We start from the raw sequence: 27,023 nt of genomic DNA, 5'->3' as shown, positions 1-27,023 counted from the left end.
CACAGAAACTCCTTTTGTCAAGAACTGTTTGTCTGCTGGTGCCGTTATGAATTTTGAGGGTCTCCTGGGAGTGGGGTCCACTGAATCAGGAGCCGTCCATGCCTTTTTAGCAACCACCTGCATGAGGGGGTCAAAGGGGACACCCAGGAGGTGGAAGGGCGAGAGCCAAACGCCTCAAGATACACAGATTCATCCTCCGAAGGGTTAAGGGCTGGCCAATTTCCCCTCTGCTTCAGGATCTCTAGAATGTCTGCAAAGGAGACATCTTCAGAAGGGGAACGGGGGAAACCCTCGGAATCATCTAAATCTGTGTCAGATGTGATGGACTCAGGTGAGTCAATGTGTTTCCTCTTACACTTCCTCTTCCGAGGGGCTCTTCTGCCAAATCAGGAGAGGCCTCGGAAGAGGATGAAATCCCACAGGGGTTCCTGAGGAGCTGGCTCTCTGCGGTCCGGGATGAGGGAGTGAGTCGACTTGACCTGAGGCACCGTGGGGGAGGGGCGGAGCCGACTGTGGAGTAGAGCCAGGCTCTAACACACTCCGCATGACCTCGACGCACCCCTGTCAGGCAAAGCCAGAGGTCCCGCTCCGAGAAGCTGAGAACCCCTCGGCACCGACAGTGATGGCTCGAGGCCGATGTCGGAGCCGAACTCACCAGTGCTGAAGCTCCGAGAGGAAGGCGGGTCGGACAAGGGTCCGATGCCACTCACCCCTCGAGCCGGCGATGGAAGTCCGGCGCCGAGATTCTTCAAAGGAAGAAATCGGTGCGGGCGTTGGTGCCGAAGAAAATTGTATCGGCTCCGACGCTACCACAGTATCGGTTCCGACGACCGGATCCGAGCTCAACGGAGTCGGAGGAGGAATATATTGATGGACAGGGGCAGGCATCGACTGATGAGTCGGGCTCTGAAGCATCTGGGCCAGTGCCTCGGACTTAAGAAGTCGACTCACTACCCTCTGAAGGTCATGATCCGACAGCCTCGATGACCTAGAGGAGTGAGATTTATGGCTCCGTTCAGACAGCAGGGGAGATCCTGGAGCCGAATGAACGGAGCCAAGGGATGGTGACCTGGACCTCTTCCTAGATGTCGGCTCCGAAGGTCTGGTCGGAGCCGACACGGGAACTTCTAACACCTCGGCTCCAGCCGGAGCCGAGGGAACCACAGAAACTGTGGACTGAGACTCATCGGCTCCAGCCGGAGCCGATGTAGGCGGAGGTTTAGAAGCCTTAGGCCTCGGTTCAGATGCTGGAGCCGAAGACCTAGAAGCCTTGGAGGGCTTCCCTGAAGACACAGTAAGGGAATCCTCAGGCTTGAGTAAACCTCTTAAAATTAACTTATTTTTTCTTTCCTGCAGGACCCTGGGACTGAAGCCATGGCAAACAGCACAGGAGTCCTGCAGGTGCAAAGGTCCCAGGCAGTAGACACAAGAAGTGTGACCATCTGTCAGAGACATTTTCTGACAGCACGCATCACACTTCTTGAAGCCTGAGACCTTTGATTCTTTAGACATTCCCAAAGTGTAATCACACACACAGTCAAAAACACACTGATTACACCCTGTCTAGTTTTAGCTTAAAATAAAACAACTAACTAGGTTTTAAATTAAGAAAAATAACACACACACACACCCTACTAGGGAAGGAAGAAGGCCCGAAGGCCCGAGGGAAGAACTTAAAGTTCTTGTGGGGAAAAAACAGGAATTTTAAGAAAAAGTGGCAAGAATTCCTCTAAACTAAGGGAAATAAGTATAGAAATTAAAAATAAAGGGGTTTAAATACACTAACTTTACAAGAAAGTCACTTACCAAGAACCGGTAGAAAACCAACACCTCGATCGCTGTAGTGGCAAACGAGATCTGAGGTAACTCTCGCCTAGCATTGTGGGATATAAGGGGAGCCTCAAGCCGGTGGAACCAACTCTCGAGCTTTTAGAGTGGCCGAGTCGGAGCCGAGGTCGGCTCCGAACCCATCCAGCAAGAATGAAGGCGAGATAGACAACTTAACATTATATTTTCTGTTACCTTGGGAACCCAGGGAAGTGTGAAGAATGATGTAATGTGAACCAGGAATGTGAAACAGAGAGAATCAGAGAGCATTAAGAATTTTTGTCTTGACCATCCAACTCATCAGCACTGTCTTGCTCTATATGTAAGTTTATCTTAGACTTGTGTTTTCTCTTAGAAATAGCTAGAAACTAGAAAGATTAGACTAAGTGTTGTTTGTGATGTCAGAACTCTACTACTGAATTATTTTAAGTATTTCTCTGAACTGCCTTGTGTTTTGACTATTTGTTATTACATATTTTTAAAATCCTTTCAACTGTGGCTGGCTTTGTAGAGATAATTTAAGCTCTTTAGAGTACTTGCATGCCGCTGAGAAATATTAGTGGGTGGTGGCAGCTGGTACTACTGTATAGTCGGACCACAGCTGGAGAACGTGCCAGCCTTCCCAGGAGTGTCTGTGTGGTTGTATAAACGGGCAGGGACACAAAGCAATGGTTGGACAGAGAGGGTGCTGGAGGTTTTAGCTTGCTCACTAGGCTGAGATCTGGCTGTGCCAGTGGTTATCCTTTCCTCTGATGTACACATATATGCTGACTGGAAGGTCGACATCAAAGCTATCAAAATCCACGCTGATGTCACTGAATATGTCACCTGACAGCCATGATGGAAATGGTGGTTGAAGCAACCTCACTGAAGAAGGGTCAAGGAATCAGGTGTGGATCTACAGGACCTGACCGAGACAGATAAAGAAACAAGACTATGAAGTTCAGGCTTGGACAAGATAGAGGAAACATTCTTACCATGGGTAAAGTTTGAGACGCTTATCTTCATTTGAAGTACTCCTTCAACATGTTTAGACTCAGAAGCACATTACACCATGACTATATATCAAAAGTTGCAACTGGTTTAGCACAAATGGACAACAGCAAACTTCAGTTTGTCAGCAGCAAGCAAAGAATCTAACAATATGAGTTTCTTTTAAGTTGTTTGGAAAAATGGCCTTTGCAGGTAAAAGGAGAAACCAGAAAGAACTCAGTACAAGAGGGTATCCTAGGAATTTTCCAACTGCAAATGATTTTCTCTCACCCCGTTAATGCAGAGAGCCTGAAGGCTGCATCAAGTGTTGCAGATTTTTTTTAACACCTTTCTTAAATTATCACTCAAGACATAGGCAAACATACATTAAAAGAAAAAACATAATTACACTAATTTTTTCCATTTACATACGTTACATTTCACACATTTTTTTCCTCTCTCTAACTAGTCAGTCCAACATTACATGAATTGCTGAATTCCTGCTTTCCCTTAAACCTCACTCTTACTCCTGAAACATTATGTATGTACTGTGCAGCAATTTCAATTTCAATGTAATTTGCTCCTTTCCTTTTCTAAAGACCCCTCTTCCAGTTCTTTTATCTTTTTTACAATATTTACTTCAAATACAGTTGATATACTTTGGATTTCCATTTTGTAGTAATTCCTTTTTTGGTAGTGAACAGAAATAAACTTAAGGCAGTATTTTACTTGCGGGCCTCACCAGTTTGTTTCACGCAGAAGTGGGAGTGTTGCGAATTGCGTGACAGCCCGGCTTGCATATGTAATTAGCCTTCAAGTAATCGCGTGTGCAGACACGATGCGAGAATATTAACATAAATTAAATGTCCATACTACTTCCAAAACACAAAAGATTAATGCACTATAAAACCTTACTGTAGACAGAAGAATCAGTTTAATTTATTAACAGTCACCACCTTGTTTGCCATGCAACTTTCTACAGGAAAGACGCATCCAGGTAAAAATGGACTCTTTCATTCTTTTAACGTACCTCACAACAACTTCAATAGAAACAGACACACAGTTCTTACAATATTAAAGTACCAAATCCAACACATCACATGATCAATTAACTTAATAGTCATTAAACATAAGCTTAAATCTGTTTTTTAAATGTACCAACAAAATAGTTATTAAATTCTTCTATTTTTTAAAAAAAAAAACATTTGATGTTTATAACATAATTCAGGCCTAGTGATTTGTCAGAAGATAAAACGCATCTGCCACAATGCTTTCTTAACTTAAAAGTCTTGTACATGGATACAGCTTTCCCTTGCCGACAATGTTTTTTGTTTGTTAAACATTATAGTCTGTGGCATCATAAGTGATCACATATCGGGTAGACTGTTGAGAAAAGTTGATTTAACTGTGGAAAAAAAAACAGATACATGTCATGCAGTTAATAATTTTGAGTTGCCCATTTTATAAATTATAGATGAGGAAAAGGGTATACAAGTGAAACTGTAGAAATGAAGAGAAATGTAAGCCCAGAAGCTATAAAACATGTTGACACTTGCATGGCAAACAAGGTGGTGACTGTTAATAAATTAAACTGACTCTGAAGACAACGTTTTACTGTTCTATTTATTGTTATATTGCATGTCAGTGCGCTTCGGAGGGAATGCATATTCATGAATGACATATCACGGGGGTGAGTTTTGGGCGGGGCTTGCTACTGCGCATCTGGTGAGGCCCTCAAGTAAAATATCGCCCTTAATAAGGCCTTACTATGTTTAGGCAATTCAGATCCTGTGTCCCTGCTCAAAAGAATAATTTCCTTAGTTACATCCATTTGCTCACCTAACATTTCTTAGAGAGTACTCTACAGAGAATTTTTAAAATCTCCCAACTCATTGCATCCCCAAAACATATGTTCCCAGTTACCTCTTTCTTCTTACCACACCTCCATTATTTATTTACATGTGGAATAAGTCTGCTCAGGGTAGAAAAATATCTATGCAAACACTTCCAAGGAAAGATCCTAAATCTTCTGGACTTTGTATATTTGGGAGCCATACATTTGTCCTCCCACTGTTCTCTTGTAAATTGCTTTTCCAGTCTCCTGCCAATCTTTTCTACCATCCTCTGACTGATTCTCACAGTTATCGTGCAATACATAATACGCCCTAAATATTGCTTTTTTTTTTTTTAACAGTTACTATTCCCAATTTAACTAACAACTCTACCAGACCAGGTCTTTCACTTAAGATTCCAACATACTTTTCTCTTTGTCTATACTCTGATATCAAGCCCTGGTAGGAAGGCAATCTCGAGCCTGCAGTCAAAACATCTTCTTGACCTCATCTCACTCTTAGTTTTCTATCAGTAGTTATTAGCTCTTGATACCTTTGTTCCTTTGCCAAAATTCTCCAGTAAATTCCAGTCCCATCTTGCCCATTTTCTGTACCCCTACTTGTAAGTCATCCCTATCGACACAAACTCCTTTCTCCATTCTCACGTTACCTTAGTTCTTGGAAAACCTTCTGCTACTTTATGAATACAATATTCTGTATGATTATTATTTTCCTTATAGATCTACATCCAAAATCTCACTCTGTTTCTTGAACTTCCCCCACTTCATCATCCCTTTCAATTTTGAATTAAAAACTTCTGTTTGTGTTATGTATATAAACCTTACCAGTGTAGCTCTAAAATATCCCTTCAAATCGGGTAATCCTAAACCACCTTGTTCTATTTATTGGCCCGAACAACTTACCCCATATAACTCTTGCCTTCTTTCCCTCACAGATAAATTCATTCAACTCCATTACTGTCCACAATATCTCTGGTTCATAGAAATACAGAAAAAAACAATTCTGAGGAAAATGCTCCTCAACCAAACACTTCTCGCACTTGGTATGCTTGTCCTAGGGAAGCTCCAAAATCATATTTCATGAAGGACAGGTAATTCTGCTTTTCCATTCTAAGCAATTCCTTCAAACAGCTGTAAATACCAAAACAGTAAACCAGAAGGCTTGTACAAAACAGCACCTAAACCAGACAGGGAAGAAATGTCTAGATGAACTTCAACACACTTTACTAAGGCAAAAAATGGAACAAACTCACCTTAAAGACGATTGGGGGAGGGGTTCACTGATAAGCCAGAGGCCATTTTCTAGTACCACTTGACTTTAATGCTCAGCTAGAGAGATCTGGAGAATAATCCTTTGATGCACAGCATTACGGGGAAGAGGGAAGATCTAGGATAGCCTGGGAAAGTTTTTGGTGCCAGGTTAAGTCCTGCTAGTCTTAATTCTTTGAGTGAATAGAATGAAACTCTAAACAAAAGATCAAAAGTGATTATAAGGGACCACAACCTTGCCAAGCCAGTTTACAATTTGCAACCATTAATTCCTATATCAGACACTGGAAGTCAAAGTAAGACAGGCACACACCAATGAAGGAAGAATGTGAACTTTACTTTGATAAGTGAAAAGGCACCAAAGGGCTGGAAATTTGCAAATGAACCACCACACATTATAAAGACCGCCCCATACATCAATATGCGGTTATCTGTAAACAGTCAAGTTTATCCTTCAAAATGACATTTAAAACAATATGCACTAATTCTACCATCCAGATTCCTTAGATTCCATAATAAGCTTAGCTGTTTGTTAAACATTATAGTCTGTGGCATCATAAGTGATCACATATCGGGTAGACTGTTGAGAAAAGTTGATTTAACTGTGGAAAAAAAAAACAGATACAGGTCATGCAGTTAATAATTTTGAGTTGCCCGTTTTATAAATTATAGATGAGGAAAAGGGTATACAAGTGAAACTGTACAAATGAAGAGAAATGTAAGCCCAGAAGCTATAAAACATGTTGACACTTGCATGGCAAACAAGGTGGTGACTGTTAATAAATTAAACTGACTCTGAAGACAACGTTTTACTGTTCTATTTATTGTTATATTGCATGTCAGTGCGCTTCGGAGGGAATGCATATTCATGAATGACATACCACGGGGGTGAGTTTTGGGCGGGGCTTGCTACTGCGCATCTGGTGAGGCCCTCAAGTAAAATATCGCCCTTAATAAGGCCTTACTATGTTTAGGCAATTCAGATCCTGTGTCCCTGCTCAAAAGAATAATTTCCTTAGTTACATCCATTTGCTCACCTAACATTTCTTAGAGAGTACTCTACAGAGAATTTTTAAAATCTCCCAACTCATTGCATCCCCAAAACATATGTTCCCAGTTACCTCTTTCTTCTTACCACACCTCCATTATTTATTTACATGTGGAATAAGTCTGCTCAGGGTAGAAAAATATCTACGCAAACACTTCCAAGGAAAGATCCTAAATCTTCTGGACTTTGTATACTTGGGAGCCATACATTTGTCCTCCCACTGTTCTCTTGTAAATTGCTTTTCCAGTCTCCTGCCAATCTTTTCTACCATCCTCTGACTGATTCTTACAGTTATCGTGCAATACATAATACGCCCTAAGTATCGCTTTTCTTCTTCTTTTTTTTTTTTTTTTTTTTTTTTTTTAACAGTTACTATTCCCAATTTAACTAACAACTCTACCAGACCAGGGCTTTCACTTAAGATTCCAACATACTTTTCTCTTTGTCTATACTCTGATATCAAGCCCTGGTAGTAAGGCAATCTCGAGCCTGCAGTCAAAACATCTTCTTGACCTCATAGGTTCATAGGTTCATACTAGGCTATCTGCCCAAGGGCATTTAGAAGCCTAGCCCATAGTTATGTGGCTTTCGCCACCCCTTTAGTTTGAATAAAAACTATGCCTATCATTTTGCTGTGCCTCTGTCAAGCAGTGACACTGAAGTAATCCCTGGGGTATATCTGCAATCTCCCATCCATTGGTCAAGATTCCTCTTGAACAAGGCCAGAGAGGTGCTCTGCCTCACATGTACCGGGATTTTGTTCCACAGCATAGGGAGTCTCTGGGTGATGAATCTGTCATCTCACTCTTAGTTTTCTATCAGTAGTTATTAGCTCTTGATACCTTTGTTCCTTTGCCAAAATTCTCCAGTAAATTCCAGTCCCATCTTGCCCATTTTCTGTACCCCTACTTGTAAGTCATCCCTATTGACACAAACTCCTTTCTCCATTCTCACGTTACCTTAGTTCTTGGAAAACCTTCTGCTACTTTATGAATACAATATTCTGTATGATTATTATTTTCCTTATAGATCTACATCCAAAATCTCACTCTGTTTCTTGAACTTCCCCCACTTCATCATCATCCCTTTCAATTTTGAATTATAAACTTCTGTTTGTGTTATGTATATAAACCTTACCCGTGTAGCTCTAAAATATCCCTTCAAATCGGGTAATCCTAAACCACCTTGTTCTATTTATTGGCCCGAACAACTTATCCCATATAACTCTTGCCTTCTTTCCCTCACAGATAAATTCATTCAACTCCATTATTGTCCACAATATCTCTGGTTCATAGAAATACAGAAAAAACAATTCTGAGGAAAATGCTCCTCGACCAAACACTTCTCGCACTTGGTATGCTTGTCCTAGGGAAGCTCCAAAATCATATTTCATGAAGGACAGGTAATTCTGCTTTTCCATTCTAAGCAATTCCTTCAAACAGCTGTAAATACCAAAACAGTAAACCAGAAGGCTTGTACAAAACAGCACCTAAACCAGACAGGGAAGAAATGTCTAGATGAACTTCAACACACTTTACTAAGGCAAAAAATGGAACAAACTCACCTTAAAGACGATTGGGGGAGGGGTTCACTGATAAGCCAGAGGCCATTTTCTAGTACCACTTGACTTTAATGCTCAGCTAGAGAGATCTGGAGAATAATCCTTTGATGCACAGCATTACGGGGAAGAGGGAAGATCTAGGATAGCCTGGGAAAGTTTTTGGTGCCAGGTTAAGTCCTGCTAGTCTTAATTCTTTGAGTGAATAGAATGAAACTCTAAACAAAAGATCAACAGTGATTATAAGGGACCACAACCTTGCCAAGCCAGTTTACAGTTTGCAACCATTAATTCCTATATCAGACACTGGAAGTCAAAGTAAGACAGGCACACACCAATGAAGGAAGAATGTGAACTTTACTTTGATAAATGAAAAGGCACCAAAGGGCTGGAAATTTGCAAATGAACCACCACACATTATAAAGACCGCCCCATACATCAATATGTGGTGATCTGTAAACAGTCAAGTTTATCCTTCAAAATGACATTTAAAACAATATGCACTAATTCTACCATCCAGATTCCTTAGATTCCATAATAATCTTAGCTGTTTACGAATATTATCAAAGTTCACCATCTTAGTGTTCAGGTTTAGTTATGTACACCATTGACTCTAAAATGCTACAGACTAAGTGCATATATGCGCACACACATATACATGTGTGGATATATATATATATATATATATATATATATATATATATATATATATATATATATATACACACACACACACACACATACATACACACACACACAGACATCACTATACATATGTATACACACATACATACACAAACGCACATGTAGACAAACTTACAGATGCTCTGCAGAGAAAGTACTGTACAATCTTTGGTGGAATCTGATCACACGGCCATGCTTCATGTGCTTATACTCTCAATTAAGAAAAATATATTCTTTTTAATCTAACTGCATTTAAAAATGTTTCTCTTTTAAATCTAAACTTATAGGTTACTACAAATATACTTTTAGGGGAGGTAGTTAAACTGCAAGGCCCACTTCTGAAATTGTAAACTGTAACAAAACAAATGCATTCAATAGTTAGACAAAGGATACCATACATGACAAACACAGAAGGAAAATAATTCTTAAAAGAAGACTCTGTGTTTTAGGTCAAAGTTTCAGGTTTCCCCTTAAAATTTTCCATGAATTTTGTTAAGACCTGTTCTGACTACATGTCACAGAAACCACATGGGGCAGGTAGAACTATTCAGAATATCAGACTTTGGATCACAAGAACAGGAAAACGTCATACCTATCAACATCTAAGAGCAAGAAATCTGGACAAAGCCAAAAATAATGGGAACAAAGGCCCCCAAACAGGGGCACTTTTTAAATATCGATCTTACAAATTTAGAAAATAGGCCAACAGGTTTTGCATTAGCATGAATTTTCTGAAGATATAAACTCTGAAACTTAAATGTCTCCCATTACTTTCTGACTTTAGTCCTCAGTGATTTGCCATTACGCCACAAATTTATTACAAACAGGCCAAAAATACGAGGCAAAAATCTGGACAGTTGAGAAGTATGGAGGACGTAGCTCAACTACAGTGTCAACATCCAGGTTGACAGGGTACATTCTGCAATACTACAGAAGCCACTGGCAAACTTCAATGAGCCTATCTTCGGCTGGACTGACAGTGCCAAAAATCACATCTTAAACAGTCACAAAGAAGCACGTTTAACAGCACTCAGGCTCTACTCTCCCTGTATTACAGAGCTCTAGCTATTTACTCAATGAACCAAGAACGAAATGAATACATGTTATGGTTATGATCACAGGGGCACTTATTTAGGCCTCCCAGAAAGTTTAAATAAGTTATATGTAATCACAAATGGTACCACACACAAGCCATCACCGACCCCATCGTGACACAGCTAAGTACAGCATCCTTAGCCTTTCCATGTTTCTTGCAATAAAAGTCCCATTTCTGACTCATTCTGCACCAACTGAGCATTCAACAGTCCTGCATCTAGTGGACCATATGACCCACCTCTGAAACAATGCCGTATTTAAAGAAGCTCTGGAACTTAACTGATGGGATCCAATATTAAAAAAAAAACATCAGTAAAAGGACCAGAGATAAGCTTCCTTTAATACATCCCTAGCTTACCACATATTTTGCTAATCTAAAGGTCATTCAAAACCATGACCCAAGCCACACTGCAAATTGCCCACTCGTGTTCATTCATCTAAGTTATGGCAATTATCAAAGTACAGTGGGAGGAGATAGGCACATAACATTTTAACTGACGTGTCAGACAGTACAAAAACCTTTATATTTACCACTACAGTTGTGTTCAATTGTGCTTTCCCCCTCCTCTTTGCAAATACTGTGAAGGCATACTACCACAGTGGTTTATGAAACACATACGTACCTTACCAAATGCATAAAAAAAGTCTCTGGATTCCACCAATTGCAAGCCAGGCTTTCTCTTAGTGAATCTGCATATATACATATGGAACATGTACACAACACTAGCTACTACCTCTTGTTTTTCCTCACCTGCTTTGTAAAAATATAGTTTTTCTAATGCTTTGCAGCTACATATAAAGCTCTACAACATATTTATTGTACAAACCAGAATATATGCATTTTAAAACATACTCCTAGCCAAGGAAAGATTATGTAAATCCCTGTATACACTTTCAAGTTTTCTATCCTACCCTCCCCACCTAACGAATCTCAAGAAAGGTTGTCTGCACAACAATCAGTACCTTTAAAATAATCAGTGGATAAAAAGTACACTTCATAAATGATCTGTTATTTTATAAAATGATGAAAATTTTCATGTCAGTTCTTTGCACACACTCCTTCCACTCATTTTTATAAATTTCATATCACTGAATATACAGCGCTCTACAAGTGTAGGAACCCTGTATCACAGGTACATAAGTTTAAGAAATAGCTTTTACAGAGTGTTGCCCTTCCCTGTCAGCTTGTTTACACATACAAGCAGTGCCTTTTAACCTGAAACGCTGCAGTTGCGTCACTGCTGTATCTCTGTTATTCTTGGCCTGCAGCCATCCACTGTTATCTAAATATCATCAGAATGTTCAACAAAGCAGTTAAAGCAACAAAGAAACAGTAATTAAAATTCCCAAACTGCTTATTGCTTCCTGAATGTGTTTTGTTAACCTGATCGAAAGCTTGGCACAGCAACAAAAGTCCTTGGGGATGGCCGAAGCTGTTGGGGATGGCAAAAACTGTCGCTGACTGCAACTATGAAGCACCGAGACAGCAGTGAGCCCTGTCAAGCATTCCGGAAGAGCTCCACTACAAAGTCCATTTCCCTTTCTGAAATGGAATACAAAGTTAATCCAAAACAAAGTAAAAAAAAAAAAATAATAATAAAATTAGTGTTGACACTTGCATCAAAGGTTTCCTCTTCCCCTCTGCTTTAGGACTGCATCATAGCTGCTTGTAATGTTATAAGAACAGTAGGTGTCAAGACTTTGGGAAGTAGATCTTGAAAAATCACTGCAGACTGAAACCACTCTTCAGCATTGACCTTATCCTCAAAACAGCATCGCAAACAGTATCCACATCCAACCAAATAGCAACTTTAGCCTTGGTGACAATTTTCCTTCTTATTTTCAGACAATACTATACTTTCAAAACCCTGGAAATTTAAGTTTTACTCCCAAGCTGCTGCGGTTCTGAGAACAACATACTTAAGAAAAGTAACCACTTGAGTATGCTTTTCTGCACACATATATATGACAAAGAAAAATAAGAAAGAAATATGGCGTGGTGCTTCCATTTTCTGTTGGAAAATACTAGCTCATGAAATACCATTCAAACAGCAGCCACATTCTTATGGTGATGGATACTTCTTGGGGAAGTGCTCTTAAAGATTAAGCAGTATATGCAGTTAGCCCAGTCCAACCAGATCTGTTTGACTACTGGCGTGCTGAATGGACAGAAACTGGAGGAGTCCTTTGGAAACCTAAACACAAAAGAGGGGAAAAAAAGTTAATCTACTACTCAGTTTGATGAAACATCAATTATTTGATGACACTGGCATGCTGACTTCAATGAAAGGAAGGAAGGAAGACAGCCCACTAGATACATGCATGACTACCGCTGGCAAGGAACATAAAGCAATCAAACATACAAAATAACACCTTCTGCACTTCTGAAAGGGTACTCATCCTTCCAAAATAAGAAAAAAAAGCCACAGACACACAGCAATACAGAGCTCAGTCTTCAGATAAAATAAATAAATAAATAAAATCACACATGCAGCCCCTGTTAAACACCAGTTTCTGACTTGGCCCCGGTTCCAAACTACCACCACATAATGAACATTGTGGCCTAAGGTCACTCCTGTACCAATGACGCTATTAACCTCTAGAAAGCGAGAACTCATTTCATATGTGATGATTACTTATTTTTAGCCAATTGCCATTCTGCATGTGGCTTTCTCATTTTGAATACCGCCGCCTGCGGTCTTTCAGTTCTCAAAGACATCCTAACTCATTTAGAGTCCCAAACCAAAATTAATGGTTTGAGCCCCTAAACGAGTACGCTCTTAAATCACAATTGGCAAACTATTACCACCACCAGTACTTGGTTTATAACCTCCTCTTCTTCTTAGGTTTAATTGCTATTAATATACTTATATCATTTGCTATGTTTAAACCCTTTATTGAATTATCACTTAAAACAAAGGCAAAAACACACTTATATTAAAAGACAAGCCATATTACTGTGTTCCCAATTAAAAACATTATACACCTCGCACATCATCAGTACAGCAATACATAAATGGATCAATTCCTGCGTTCCCGTAAACCTCCCTCTTCCTCCAAAACATCATTCTGCATGGACTGTTCCCACAATTTCCATTTTCTTCTATGTAATTTAATCCTACCTTTTTCTATAGATTCCACTTCCAATTTTCCTTATCGCCATTACAGTATTCAATACTTCAAATAAATTTGGTTTAGATTTTGATTTCCACTGTCTAGTTAACTTTTTGTTTTTTTTTTGCAGCTACCACAATTAAACTTAACAAGGCCTTAATATGTCTAGGCAATTCAGATCCTGTATCCAAGCTCCTATCTCCTATAACTATCTCCTTAGTTTCAGCCATTTGAATACCCAGTAAATTTCTGACAGAGTATTCTACAGCAAATTTTTAAATTTTTTAATTTTTAAAGTCTGCTGATTCATTACACTTCAAAATATATGTTCCCAGTTATCTCTTTCTTGCGCATCAAAGCTTCAACATTTACCATCTACCCGAGGAAAAATTATTTGGGGTCTGCTTGGGATATAAAAATACCTATTGCAAACACTTACAAGGAAAAACCCAAAATCTTCTGGAGTTTCTTGGAAACCTGGGAGGCATATACATGTCCTCCTATAATTTGCTTGTGAGCTGCTTATCCAATTTCTCTTCTCAATTTTTAACATCATCATCAGATCATCATCATCAGATTGACACCTACAGTTAGTGTGCAATATTTATATGTCCTACTAATCATCTCTTTTTTCACAACAGTTTATGTTCTAAATTCAAATAAAAATTCTACCAGCACAGACCTTTTGCTTAGGATTCCCCTATCTCTTTCTCTTTCCCTATATTCAGATATCAATCCCTGATATGAAGGGCAGTGTCTAGCATGCAGTCCAAATGTCTTCTTGGCCTCTTACCATTCCATTACCTTTCACATTTTCTCCCAATACCTTGCTTCCTTTGCCAATTTTCTCCAGTAAATTCCAGCCCCCTCTTGCCTACCACTGTACCTCTATTTACAGTCATCCCCTATCAGCAAAATCTTCCAAAAACTAACCCAACACACAAACTGAGAAAGAACACTTACTTTATTAATATAATATTCCGTATGATTGTTATTCTCCTTAAGGATCTATCTCCAAATCCCACACTATCCTTATTTCATGAATTTCTCCTGGCTTCATTACCATCCCTTTCCATTTTGAATTGTAGCTTCCTGCTTGTGTTATGTACATCAGCCTTAACTGTGTAGCTCTAAAATCTCCCTTTAAAATCAGGAAATCCTAAACCACCTTGTTCTATTGAAAGGATTAACTTATCCCACTTAAGTCTTGCCCTCTTCTCCTCCCAGATAAATCCTTCAAATCTTAATTAATTGATGCCCACAACATCTCTCCTGGGTGATATATATGTCTGACCTGTATATAAAAGTAAAGGCACTAAAAACATTTTTCACTGCTTATATCTTGCTATTTATATCCATAAATAGCTTCCAGTTTCTCATTTTTTTATATATTTTGTTTAGCCTTTTGTCAAATAAACTTAGCTGCCATAAGAGAACCCTTTTTAATCCATAACCCTACGTATTTCATTTTATCTTTTCTCCATGAATATGGGTATTGCTGAACTAATTCATGTGTGGGCACATAGTTCACAGCTATAGCTTTTATTTTATTCTTATTAATTCTATAACCCGAAAAGACTTGAAACTATCTCAAAATGTTCCACAACACCAAGGTGTCCTTTTCTGATTTCATCAGGTACAAAACGATATGGCCTGCAAATAATGCCAAATTTTATTGATTATCATACCAATTAGTTCCTTGAATTTCTGAGTCCCTTATTTTTGCCACTGGCTCTAAATATAACACAAAGTGGAATTAGGACACCTCTGCCTGGTTCCTCTGTTCAGACACAACTTAGTGAGGAACCCTCTCACTTTACCTTTTCCCAGCAATCACACATGTATCCTCCTAATTAACCTTCTTATTGTATCTATTTCACTACACATAAAATATCAGCCTACTTTGTCAAATGCCTTCTCTGCATCAAGACCCACCAATGGCAGCAGTGTTTTTTTACCCTCTGCTTCCCTCTAGATCATTGTTCTATTAATGCTGTCAAATGTTTGCCTCACCTCCATAAAACAACATGGAACTATCACTTTTATCATCATCTTTGCCATTTTTTTGGCTATTATGGACAAACACTTATAAAAAGAAGTTATGTACTCATCATAACGTTCCATGTATGTAGTCCATCTCACCAAACATTATTACGTGTGGGTTCAGAGCCAATCCTCGTCTCCGACTCGGCTGCTTTTAGAAAGCCTGAAAATTTCTGATTGGCTCATGGCTAGGAGGTATCACATGGAGTATGAGCACACTCCCCAGATCTTGTTTGCTGCTAGTCTATACAAGGAGAAAAAGTAGAAAGTACAACAAAGGTTCGGAATAAAACCCTAATAAAAGTGTCATTTATGAAATAAACCACCATAGAAAACTGTTTCCAGATCCTCCAGGAAGGGGGCTGGTGGGTGGGTTCGTAATAATGTTCGGCGAGATGGACTACATACATGGAACTTTATGGTGAGTACATAACTTCTTTATGTTATGTAGTCCTATCTCGCCTCCATTATTACGTGTGGGACAGCATCCCTAGCATCTTGTATGGGTGGCTCACTGGAAAATACTCCTGAGTACAGTGGAACCAAATGAGGCCCTACCCCTGGAAGTTAGGTCCAATTTATAATGGGTAATGAAGGTATGAAGGGTAGCCCATGTTGCTGCTGCACACATATTATCAATAGGAGTCCTGGCTTGGAAGGTAGCAGAAGTAGAAAATGATCTGGTAGAATGCGCTTTGACTTTAAGGGGTAACTCTCTTCCCTCAGAAGTATAAATGAAAGAAATGCAGTTAGAGATCCAGTTTGATAATGTGACCTTAGAAACTGGCAAACCCATTCTTGTTTCAGCAAAGGAAACGAATAGCTGGTCTGATTTTCTAAATCCTTTAGTTCTGTGGATGTAGAAACGCAATTGCCTATGCACATGCAATTGGTGAAATCTATACTCTGCTTTATTGGTGTGATTGGGGAAGAATACTGGCAATTCGATAGTTTCATTCAAGTGAAAATGGGAGCAGACCTTGGGGATAAAGAAAGGATTCGTCCGAAGAGAGACCCTATCTTTGTGAAAAATTAAGTATGGAGGTTTAACTGATCAGGCTTGCAGTTGGTAAACTCGTCTGGCTGAAGTTACCGCCACCAGAAAGAAAGTCTTCCACAATAGAAATCTTAACTGAAAGCTATGGGCTGGTTCAAAAGGTGGCAAAGTAAGTTTAGAAAGGACTTGATTTAGATCCCAGGGAGGAATGGGATCTTGAACGGGAGGTCTTAACATCATAGAACCTTTGAGAAAGGTCTTGCAAAGTTTGTGGGACATAAGGTTAGAATCGTTAATTCCCACATGAAAATTAGATATTGCTGTTAGCTGAACAGTGAATGTAGCAGCTGCTGATCCCTGGTGAAAAAGTTCTGATAGGAACTCTTAAGACAATAGGAATGGGAGCTGTAAACGAATTAACCTTTCTGTTATCTGCCCATGTAGAAAATCTCTTCCATTTACTGTTGTACAATTTTCTAGTCGAGGGCCTATGAAAAGAGGTAATGATATGGGTTACAGCTGGAGACAGATCGTGAAGCCTGACTAGTGATGGAACTGGGCCAACCATGCTGTCAGTTTGAAAGTGTGGAGACAGAGATGAAGAGAACCTGACACGTGTCAAGAGGTCTGGTACTGGGTCCAGAGTCCATGGATAGTCTAACAGGTGAAGCCCGAGGAAAGGGAACCAAATCTGACGAGGCCAGTAAGGAGTGATGATGATCATCTTGCTTCCCAACAACACTGCGTTCTGTATAACCTTGGGAATGAGTGGAAAAGGAGGAAAAGCATAAAGAAGTCCTGGGGGCCAATCGTGGACGAGTGCATCTCTCGGAGACTCTCCCGGAAGGGGAATGAGGGAGAAAAAGGTGCTGCATTTGGGGTTGATGGGGCTGGCAAAGAGATCTCAGCAGGGTTGTCCCCATTTGTGGAAGATCTGTTGGGCCACTTTCTGGTTCAAGGACCATTCGTGAGGTAACAAAATTGCCCTGCTTAGCTTGTCTGCTATCATGCTGGATGTCCCCGGGATGTGCATTGCAATGAGAAAGCAGCGCCTGAAACTGGTAATGATTGGCTCTCAGCCGGAAGCGTAGAAAACTCCTTGATGCTTTGTCCATCTTGATGTGGTAAGTAGGCATCTTGGAGATCTATTGAACACATCCAATTTTCTTTCCCTAACAGAGGAAGGATGGATTGTAGAGTGACCATTTGGAACTTGGACTTCTTTACATACTTGTTTAACCTGTTGAGGTCTAAAATGGGTCTCCAGTTCTTTTTGGAACTAAAAAGAATCTGGAGTATGTTCCAAATCCTGTCTGGCCTGCTGGGACCTTTTGGATGAGTCTTTTTAATAGCAGCTTTTCTGTCTGTATAGCTGCTTGATCCTTGAGATTGTGTGGTACATCTGGGATCCTTTTGGGAGGGCGTGGTGGAAGGGAAAAGGGTATAGAGTGATAATGTCTTGTTACCAACTTGTCTCGGGTGATATTTAGCCAGGCTTCTGGGTAAAAGGACAGGTGACCCCCGACCAGCTTCAGAGATGCATAGTCGGGTTCCACATCAGGAATGCTGATAGGGACGGTCATGAAAGGAACCGCAACTTCCCTGATTTTGTGGACCTCCCCTGCCTGTAGGGCGACATCTACCATTTGTTCCTCCTCCACTGCCTCTGAAGGAGGAATCACCCTGTGTATCCTGGAAAGATCTCTGTGATTTCTTGAACCACATTTTACCACTCTTCTGACCTTTAGGGTAAGGTCTAGAAGAACGGTAAAACGGACTCCCACGGCAGAGAGAGTCTTTCCTTCTTGTTCACACCTGGTGAGGGTATCTTTCACTTTGCGTCCAAAAAGAGAGAATCCGTCAACGGGAGCATTGGTGAATGTAGACTTGAAAGGTTAAGCAAAATTGCACAGAAGCATCCAGGAGTGTCTCCTTAAGGAAACTCCTGAACCCGTCGCCCTACTTGCACCATCAGCTGCATATGAGATCAGCCTCATGGAGGAGTTAACAATGGATGTTAAGGTAGCCAAATGAGTAGATACTGTAGATGGGACTCCTTCAGTAGAGGTACCTTGAAGAGTATCTCCTAACTCCTTCTGGAGACCTCTCTAAAGTCTCATGAAGTGTGATAGATAATTCAGCGATCGGAGTGTAAAAGCCGCTGAAGAGAAAATGCGCTTCCCCTATCTATCCATCGTTCGGGATTCCTTATTGGGCAGATGGATAGAGGAAAAAGTCTCTGCTAGCTCCTTCTTAGTGTCCGCCACCACCACCATGGCATCTACAGGTAAGGCCTTGAATAAAAAGTCTTTGTCTTTAAGGCTGGAAAGAAATTTGTTCGGCTTCCTGGGGACCGATTCCATGACATCAGGAGTATGCCATGCTTTCTGACTCACAAGATCCAGTAACTCGTCAAATTGGGAGACACCCATGAAGCTGAGGGTTGAGACCCGAAAGGCTTCAGGTACACTGACTCCTCGACAGGGTAACAGTGGGCCAGCCGCCTCTCTGTCTAAGGATCTCCAAGATGTCTGCAAAGGAGACATCTTCAGAGGATGACTTAGGGGACCCCTCCGACTCATCCAGGTCAGTGTCAGATGTGAGAGACTCATCAGGGGAGTCGACATGCTTCCTCTTAGATGATCTCTTCCGAAGGGGCTCCTCAATGGGGCTCTCTGGGGAGACCTCCAAAGATTGGGGGCCACCCGAGTGGGGGTCCTGAGGCTGTGGGTCTCTGCCATCTGAGGGAAGAGAAGATGCTGAGACTGTAGTTGGCACTTGAGGGATTATAGCATTGGTACTTCTACGTGGGGCAGAAGAGCTATACAGCATGCTCCTCATCTTCACTAAGACCGATTCCTCCGGCACCAAAAGACGCCTCGGTTCCAAAGTAACTGGAGGTGCAGATGGCTCCAGAAGTATCAGCTCCGAGAATGATGTAGGGTCCGACCTCACTCGGGCCAATGCACCAAGAGGGAGACTCGGCACCGAAGAAGTTTGGTTCCAAGTGTCCCCATCGGGGCCAACCGAGGAGCTTCGGACCCTAGACACTTCAGACAGCGCCGAGAATGTCGGAGCGGAACTCGGCTCTGAGGCAACCACACGAGGTGCTGGAACCGAAGACTCCTTTGTAGTCGGTACCAGCAATATCGGCTCCGAAGGCCCAATCTGGGTTGGAGGAGGAATGAAAGCAGGATAGGTAGTAGTAGTCAGCTCCAAGACCGAGTGGGTCAGAGCCGATAAAAATTTTGGCAAGGCCGATGACTTGAGGAGTCTGAGCACCACTCTCTCGATGTCTTCTTCAGACAGACTCCTGGAGGATAGCATGGGTGACCTTGTTCTCTGTAATATTAGCGATTTAAGGGTAGGGGAGACCAGTGGAATATCTGTTGACCGGCTCCGAAGAGGGCTGCTAGTGATGGGCACCGAAACACTTGCTACGGATACTGCAGGTTCTATGTCCAAAATCTCAAATCGGCCCTGAAGACTGTGGAGCCGAAGAGAAAGATACCAACTCTGCTTTTTGTAACTTCTGTGGTGGTTCAGAGGCAGAAGTTGGAGCTGGAGAAGGCCGTTTTTGAAGTTTTGCCCTTATCCTTCCTAGAAGACTGCGACTTAGGAGAGGAAGAACTGGCTAGATCTTCTTCGAAGGAAGGTTTCAACAGACGTTTTAAAATAAGTTTATTCTTCCATTCCTGGAGCACTCTACGGCTAAAAGAATGGCAGAAAAGGCAGGTTTATTGCAGATGTATGCAATATACACAAATGCTATGTCCATCAGTGATGGACATTTTTTGTGAACACTTAATGCAGTTCTTAAAGCCTGACGGTTTGTGTTCCTTAGATTCCTTAGACATACTGACTGCAAAGGAAGGCCAACGCACTCACACAAGAGAGAAACTAGATTTTCTAACTTAAACAGATCTACCCCTATCACACTCTAAGAAAGGGGGGGGAGCTAGGTGCTCTAACTTAAATGGACCTAGTGTGAAGAACAAAAAGGGACAAAACCAGAACCTCTAACTTAAACGGTCTAGTAAAACCAAAAAAAAAAAAAAAAAAAAAACACACACACACACACACACAAGGGATACCATACATGAACAAGCAATAGGCCCAGAAAATACAATATCTGATAACCTAGTCAAATACAGCTGAAGTCACAAAAAATTACTGTCAGTAATGTGCTATAACAGGAAAAACTCTCTATAAGCAATAAATTCCTAAAAAGAAAGTAATAATAGTAAAAAATGCATCACTTAGCCATGGCCAACCAAGAAAGCTTCCGACTGAAGACATAGCAAATGAGATCTGGGGAGTGTGCTCTTGCACCATGGGATACCTCTTAGCCATGAGCCAATCAGAAGTTTTCAGGCTTTCTAAAAGCGGCAGAGTCGGAGCAGAGGATCGGCTCCTAACCCACACGTAATAACGGAGGCAAGATAGGACTACATAACATCTGTGGTTTAAACTGAACTGGGCCAATATGAAGCTGGGTCTGATGGGTCTTTACCATATTTAGGTATTACAGCCACTACATTTTTTCTTCCAGGATGCTGGCGCTTCTCCCTACTTTTAAAATACTGTAAAACAAAACCCTCTGCTTTTTCTTCCCTCCCAGCTTCCAAACCTTTACAGGAATACCATCTACTCCTAGAGACTTTCCTGCAGATTGATTATATGTCACCATTTTAGTCTCATCTCCTCCTATCTTAAATGTTAGCTGTTGAGCCTCATCTAATTCTAACCTTGGCATACTGATGTTTTCCAGAAACATTCCATTTGTGCACTTTCTTCATTTGTATAAAGCAGAGAAATGTGGAAATCTTCATAAAATTTCCAAAATCTCCCGAATACCTCTACAGGATCTCTTGCTATTTTTCTTGTTATAGGTGCCCTAAACTTAGCAACAACCCTTTCTACTTTCTGTTGCCTAAGTAATTGTGCTAAATGTTTCAGTGCTATGGAGTTACTTTCCAAAGACAGCTGCTTAACATTTTTTCTAAACTAATACAAACCATCCAGATACTCCCTTATTTTCTCTTTAGCACTCTGCAGTTGTGCCTCTTCTTGTTCTGAGTCTCCGTATTCTGCAATACTTCAACTTTTGTCAGTCTCTCTAAATAATTATTGTAACTTCTTAACCATCTCTCTATTACTTCTACCTCATTTTAAACTCCACTTCCATGTTATCCCACTCACTAGCTAGAAGTTCTGAAGGAATTTCTATCTTCCCTAATATCTCACAAATAGTTTCCACTACACTTTCCCTAAATTCTTCTCTCTTTAACTGGTAGGCGGGGAAGCACCAATGTCTCATTTTTAGATCATTACTGTCTATTATCTTAGTTGTCATATTAGCGTATGATCTGACATGGTTAATGGATATGTGTCAAAGCTTTTAATTAAAAACACACGTTCCTGTGAAATAATTTGTCTTGCCTAGCTCAGTTATTGTACCTTAGGGATATCTAAATTCTTTCAGAATTCCTACCACTAAATTCACATCTTCCACACCAAATATTTTCATAAATGTCTTCAGAAATCTACACTCTTTTGTGATATTTTTCTTCTAGTTTCCTTAGAAACCAGCTCACTGTTGCAAATCAAGTTCCATTTCCCACCTATACAATTATTCCCTGCTAAAAGCCTATTTCTCTAATTTTCTTGAGCTCCATAGTAACAGTTTAGATGGAGTATAAATACATGCTTGCATAATCCTCCTAAGTTGTCAGTAGACCCTTACTACCCCAAATATACCATTATGTTTTCCTCTCTTCTGTCACTATTGGAGCTCCTCCAGCAGTTGGTATAAGTACTTCCATTTTCTTCTGTCCCTGTTATTCCTATTAATATCCAACCCCAAATCTTTTTTTTTTTTTAATTAACAACCTCACTTCTTTCCAAAGGCATCTCCTGTACCATTGCTATTTACATGCTACATTATAATTTAATACTCTTACCTTTTTGTCTACACCTGTGAGACCATTTACATTCCAAAATAATTTGGATAGTGTATTTATTATAAAAAGGTAAAAAGTTATTATCCCCACCCATTATACATGACAGTTTTTTAAAATGCTAATTTCCATCTTTTGCGTTACATGAATCCATTACACTAATGTTTGGCAAGTTGATCCTTTGTACAATTTTTGTTTCTTGACATTTCCATTTGAACCCATGTCACATTTTTTCAAGCCTTTTTTTTTTTTTTTTACAGTTTTTACTGAAACAGAAACAAACACCCCCAACCTATTAACTTAAAAAAGAAAAAAACAATGTAAATCTTCAAACTAGGAAGATTAACCCTCCTGTTAGGAATAATTGTCCGAAATCAACAGCAGTACCCATAGGCAATATCCAACCTAAAATTAAGGTTATCCATGCTAAGGTGCATGTTACAGACTGTGTCCCCTACTTACACTAATTGCTGTCTGTTCTTCTCTTATCTTTAATCCCCTCAGAGATGTGAAAAAGTACACTGGTTATCTTTAAATAAAACTAAATTAGACACTGTTCTAATAAATGCATTACAGTATTTAGGTACCAGGTAAACTGCCATCTTTTATTCGCTTCCAATAATTTCAAGCTTTCATTTTTACTAAGCTGATGGCCGTTGTATCTTTCTTCAGGAAATGATGTCCAGAGCTCTCAAGATTTATTGCCTGGACGTGTAGTCCAGCTTGTCTCTATGAAAACATAAGAGAATTTACAGATTCCCTCAGCTGCAGACTTCTCAACTCACACTGAGTATTTATTTGAAGGAAAACTTTTTAATACACTAACAGTGTTAGCTTGTTTTTAAAGCCCCCTTGCTTATAAAGAAACTTATTACATTAAGCCAAGGGCATTAATCCATACATTCATTCTCCTATCCAAAAGAGAAAACATCAACTCTACATATAATCAGTGCACTTACACCCCACCTCAAAAGCCCATGATTAATCATTTGCTTTGTTCTTAATACACTGTGCAATGGCTGTGAAAGAAAAAGCCAAGTTTTGAATAAGTCCACCTCCTAGGTTTTTCGCATTCAGTTACTTCCTATATTACACTTGCATCTGCTACATTCTTAAAACCTCGCGCTTTGGCTGAGACAGAAAAGGACACATTCTGGAATAATTCACTTACCAAGCTAACAAATATGCAAATGCTCCAAAGCTGGACAGTCCATTTTTTTTAAACTCGACTATGAAGAAAGTACAGTTGTGAACACTTACCATAAATGTAGATGTTCGAGTGTATTCACTGTTGCAATCATTACATTTAGGGTAATCTGCTGGCAGGTTGCCCTCAGTCAGCCTGATTAACAAAGTCTTGGGTCCTGCGTCGGTTGCTGTCCCTTCTTCCATTATGTCAGGTCGTCAGGGGGTATAAAACATGCAGAAGACGCCATTACATCAGTTTTTGTTGCCCCAGATGTTAGGTGCCCCCCAAATGGAGAGCAAAAAAAAAAAATTATATATATATATATATATATATATATACATACACACACACACACACACACACACACACATATATATATATATATATATATATATATATATATATATATATATATATATATTTATATATATATATAACACACAAAAAATACCTCCAAAGAAAAGCAAATACACCAAAAAGGCTTTTAAGCGTAGTAAAAGAAAGTAGAGGTATAGTAAGAGAACAACAGGGAGCTGGAGGCAGGGTAACAAGGACTGCAACAGTGAATACACTCGAACATCTACATTTATGGTAAGTGTACACAAATGTACTATGTTCTTCGTGTTTCACTGTAGCAGTCATTACATGTGGGTAGATTCCCAAAGCTATGGTTGGGAGGATGGATTTATACTGCATTAGGACCAGCTATAAGGCCCTGCAGGACAGCAGTGGCAAAGCCAGCTCTGGATTTAGAGAAGAAAGGTAAATGGTAATGTTTGGTGAATGTATGAACTGAGCTCCAGGTAGCAACTTCTAGAACACCTCTGGTAGGAACACCTCTGAGAAAGGCCGTAGAAATAGATGCAGCCCTGGAGGAATGAGATCTGATCCCCTGGGGGATAGTTTTACAATGATGCATATAGAAGAAACGAATACAACGGCTTATCCATTTGGAAATAGTCTGCTTTGAAATAGCCTTTCCCTCTGCCCCTGCAGCAAACGCCAATAGTAGTTCAAATTTTCTTAGAGATTTTGTCCTGTTTAAGTAAAATCTAAATCGTCTGTGTACATCCAATGAAAGCAGAATCCACTCCCCCTTGTTCTGTGGATTAACAATAGAAATTCAGATGTTCACTAAACAACTGAACACAAGCAAAGTACAAGAACGCCAACCGCTGTGTAGTCTTGAGACAGGTACAGGTGCAAAAATTAGTGCTAAAACAAATGCACTACTGAAGACCAAAATGCTGCAGACCAAACTAGTTAACTCCAAATTTAATGTAATAAGTTGTTAAGTGCTTTCACCCGCCGAATAGCAGGCTTCATCAGAACTAATAAGATCTTACAACTGTTACATTTTAAAAACTTTCTGGTGCCAAATCAATTAACATTTAAAAGAATTTGCACTTGATGCAATGCCTAGTGCTACAAAATGTATACATAAAACCAATATTTACATATATATTCTTATTCTATCTAATCTTGTGAATATTTGATAAACAGTCTATACTAATAAAAATATAAATATATATATATATAATGTACAACTTAATGCATTTAACACAATTTATTTAACAAAGGCTTTAGAGATATAGAATCATTAAGCCCAGGGGGAGTTGAAGCGTACGTGAATAGTTGCCACCAAATTTCTTTATATGATAGCTGTCCTTTATAATCCCCTCCCTTCGGGTCTATTCTAACAGTATCAATTATTGCAAAAGTAAAAGTGTGCTCATCACCATTCTTCATGATATGTCTGTATAATACATTTTTTTCGTCCTTCTTTTTAATGCTATATAAGTGGGCATAAATGCATTGATGGAATTTCCTTTTCATCTTCCCGATATAATAACCGGAACACATCAAGCATTTAGCCAAATATATTATTAACTTAGTCCTACAATTTCCCTGTTTACATCTGATACGTGACTTATTAATATTATTGAGTGTAATTTCGTCTCCTTCAAATATCAGTGAACATGTACTGCAGTTACCACATTTAATAGTGTGTTTAATAACAAGACTATTGTAAATAGGACCCCTTTCTATAATTTGCTTCAAATTAGGTCCCATTCTATTAACAAACATAGGTTGTGGTCCTAATATAACAACTAAATCATGATCTGCAAGAATTATATTCCAATTAGAACATATAATTTTTTTAAACCTAAATGTATATGGACCATATGCAAGCTCTCCTATATTTTGGTCCTATAGCATTTCCATTCGACTACTGTAAAGTGTCTACAGTATTATTAACTTCTTATTACATTAAATTTGGATTTTACAAGTTTGGTCTGCAGCGTTTTGGTCATCAGTAGTGCATTTGTTTTAGCACTAATTTTGGCACCTGTACCTGTCTCAAGAATACACAGTGGTTGGCGTTCTTGTACTTTGCTTGTGTTCAGTTGTTCTGTGGATTGGGAAAGAAAGTTGGCAAATGAATTGTCTGATTAAGAGTCTCACTGGATACCACCTTAGCCATGAAGGATGGATTGGTCCTGAGAGACACCCTGTCCGCATGTAAAATAAAGAAAGGCTCCACTGCCATAAGAGCCTGTAATTTAGAAATCCTTCTAGCTGAAGTGACTGCTAAAAGGAAAGCTGTTTGCCAGGAGAGAAATTTTAAGTCTGCAGTAGCAGCTGGCTCGAAAGGAGGGAGAGTGAGATTTTCCAATACAAAACTGAGGTCCATGGCAGGGGTTGGGTGGTCTTAAGTTTTTGGCCCCTCTGAGATACTGCTTTAGCAGAGGATGAGAGAAGAGGGATATTCTGAGAGTTGTAATGAGCTGAAATGGCTGAGGCATGGATTTTTACAGAAGAAAAGGACAGGCCCTTGTGAAGCATCTCAGTGAAGTATTGTAAAATCTCAGGAATATTGGGCACTGCTGTGCTTATTCCTTGTGATTGGTTCCAGGTAAAGACCAAAACACCAGCTGCAAAACGTGGAGCAAGTAACAGAAAATTGTAGGAAAAACCACCTTTAATAACAAAGCAAAGCTTTCGGGCAGAACCCTTCTTCAATACTAATACAATCAAGTCTGCATACTAGAAGCTTATATACAGGTCTAAAAGTCACATGATTAGCAGCCAAGAATCATGTGACGAACAAGTCTTAAAGTGCAAACAACATAATAAAACTTTAAAAAAAAATCAATTATTTGATTTGAATAATCGCCTTGAGACTAAGGAATTTGAATGGATTTTAAGACTAGCTGCTGATTCACATCCAGGAATTAACAGCAAAGTCAGTTTAAAACCAATTTTAACTAGATTACGTAATATTATTAATTGATTTTTTTAAAGTATATTGGTTCCAGGTACACACTATTTTCCATTTGTCAGCATAGGATTTTCTAGTACTAGACCTTCTCGCCTCCAAAATAACATCCATCACAAGTTTGCTGAGGGATGC

The 27,023-nt window shown here is 39.7% G+C and overlaps 1 protein-coding gene across 1 annotated transcript in view; it reads right to left on the bottom strand.

Annotated features, from left to right (window-relative positions):
- Positions 1–9,245: 9,245 nt before the first annotated feature.
- LOC122789922 (forkhead box protein O1-like) overlaps positions 9,246–27,023 on the bottom strand; it is a 292,875-nt gene continuing 275,097 nt past the window's right edge. The window contains exon 3 of the mRNA XM_044057386.1: positions 9,246–12,500. The gene's annotated coding sequence lies outside the window, so the exon portion shown is untranslated. The remainder of the gene's footprint in view (positions 12,501–27,023) is intronic.

The sequence above is a fragment of the Protopterus annectens genome, chromosome 15.part0 (genome assembly GCF_019279795.1).
Source record: "Protopterus annectens isolate FY-2018-M chromosome 15.part0, PAN1.0, whole genome shotgun sequence".
Taxonomy (NCBI): Eukaryota; Metazoa; Chordata; order Ceratodontiformes; family Protopteridae; genus Protopterus; species Protopterus annectens.
The sequence above is the reverse complement of the archived record's forward strand: the minus strand, read 5'-3'. Positions and strand labels throughout refer to the sequence as shown.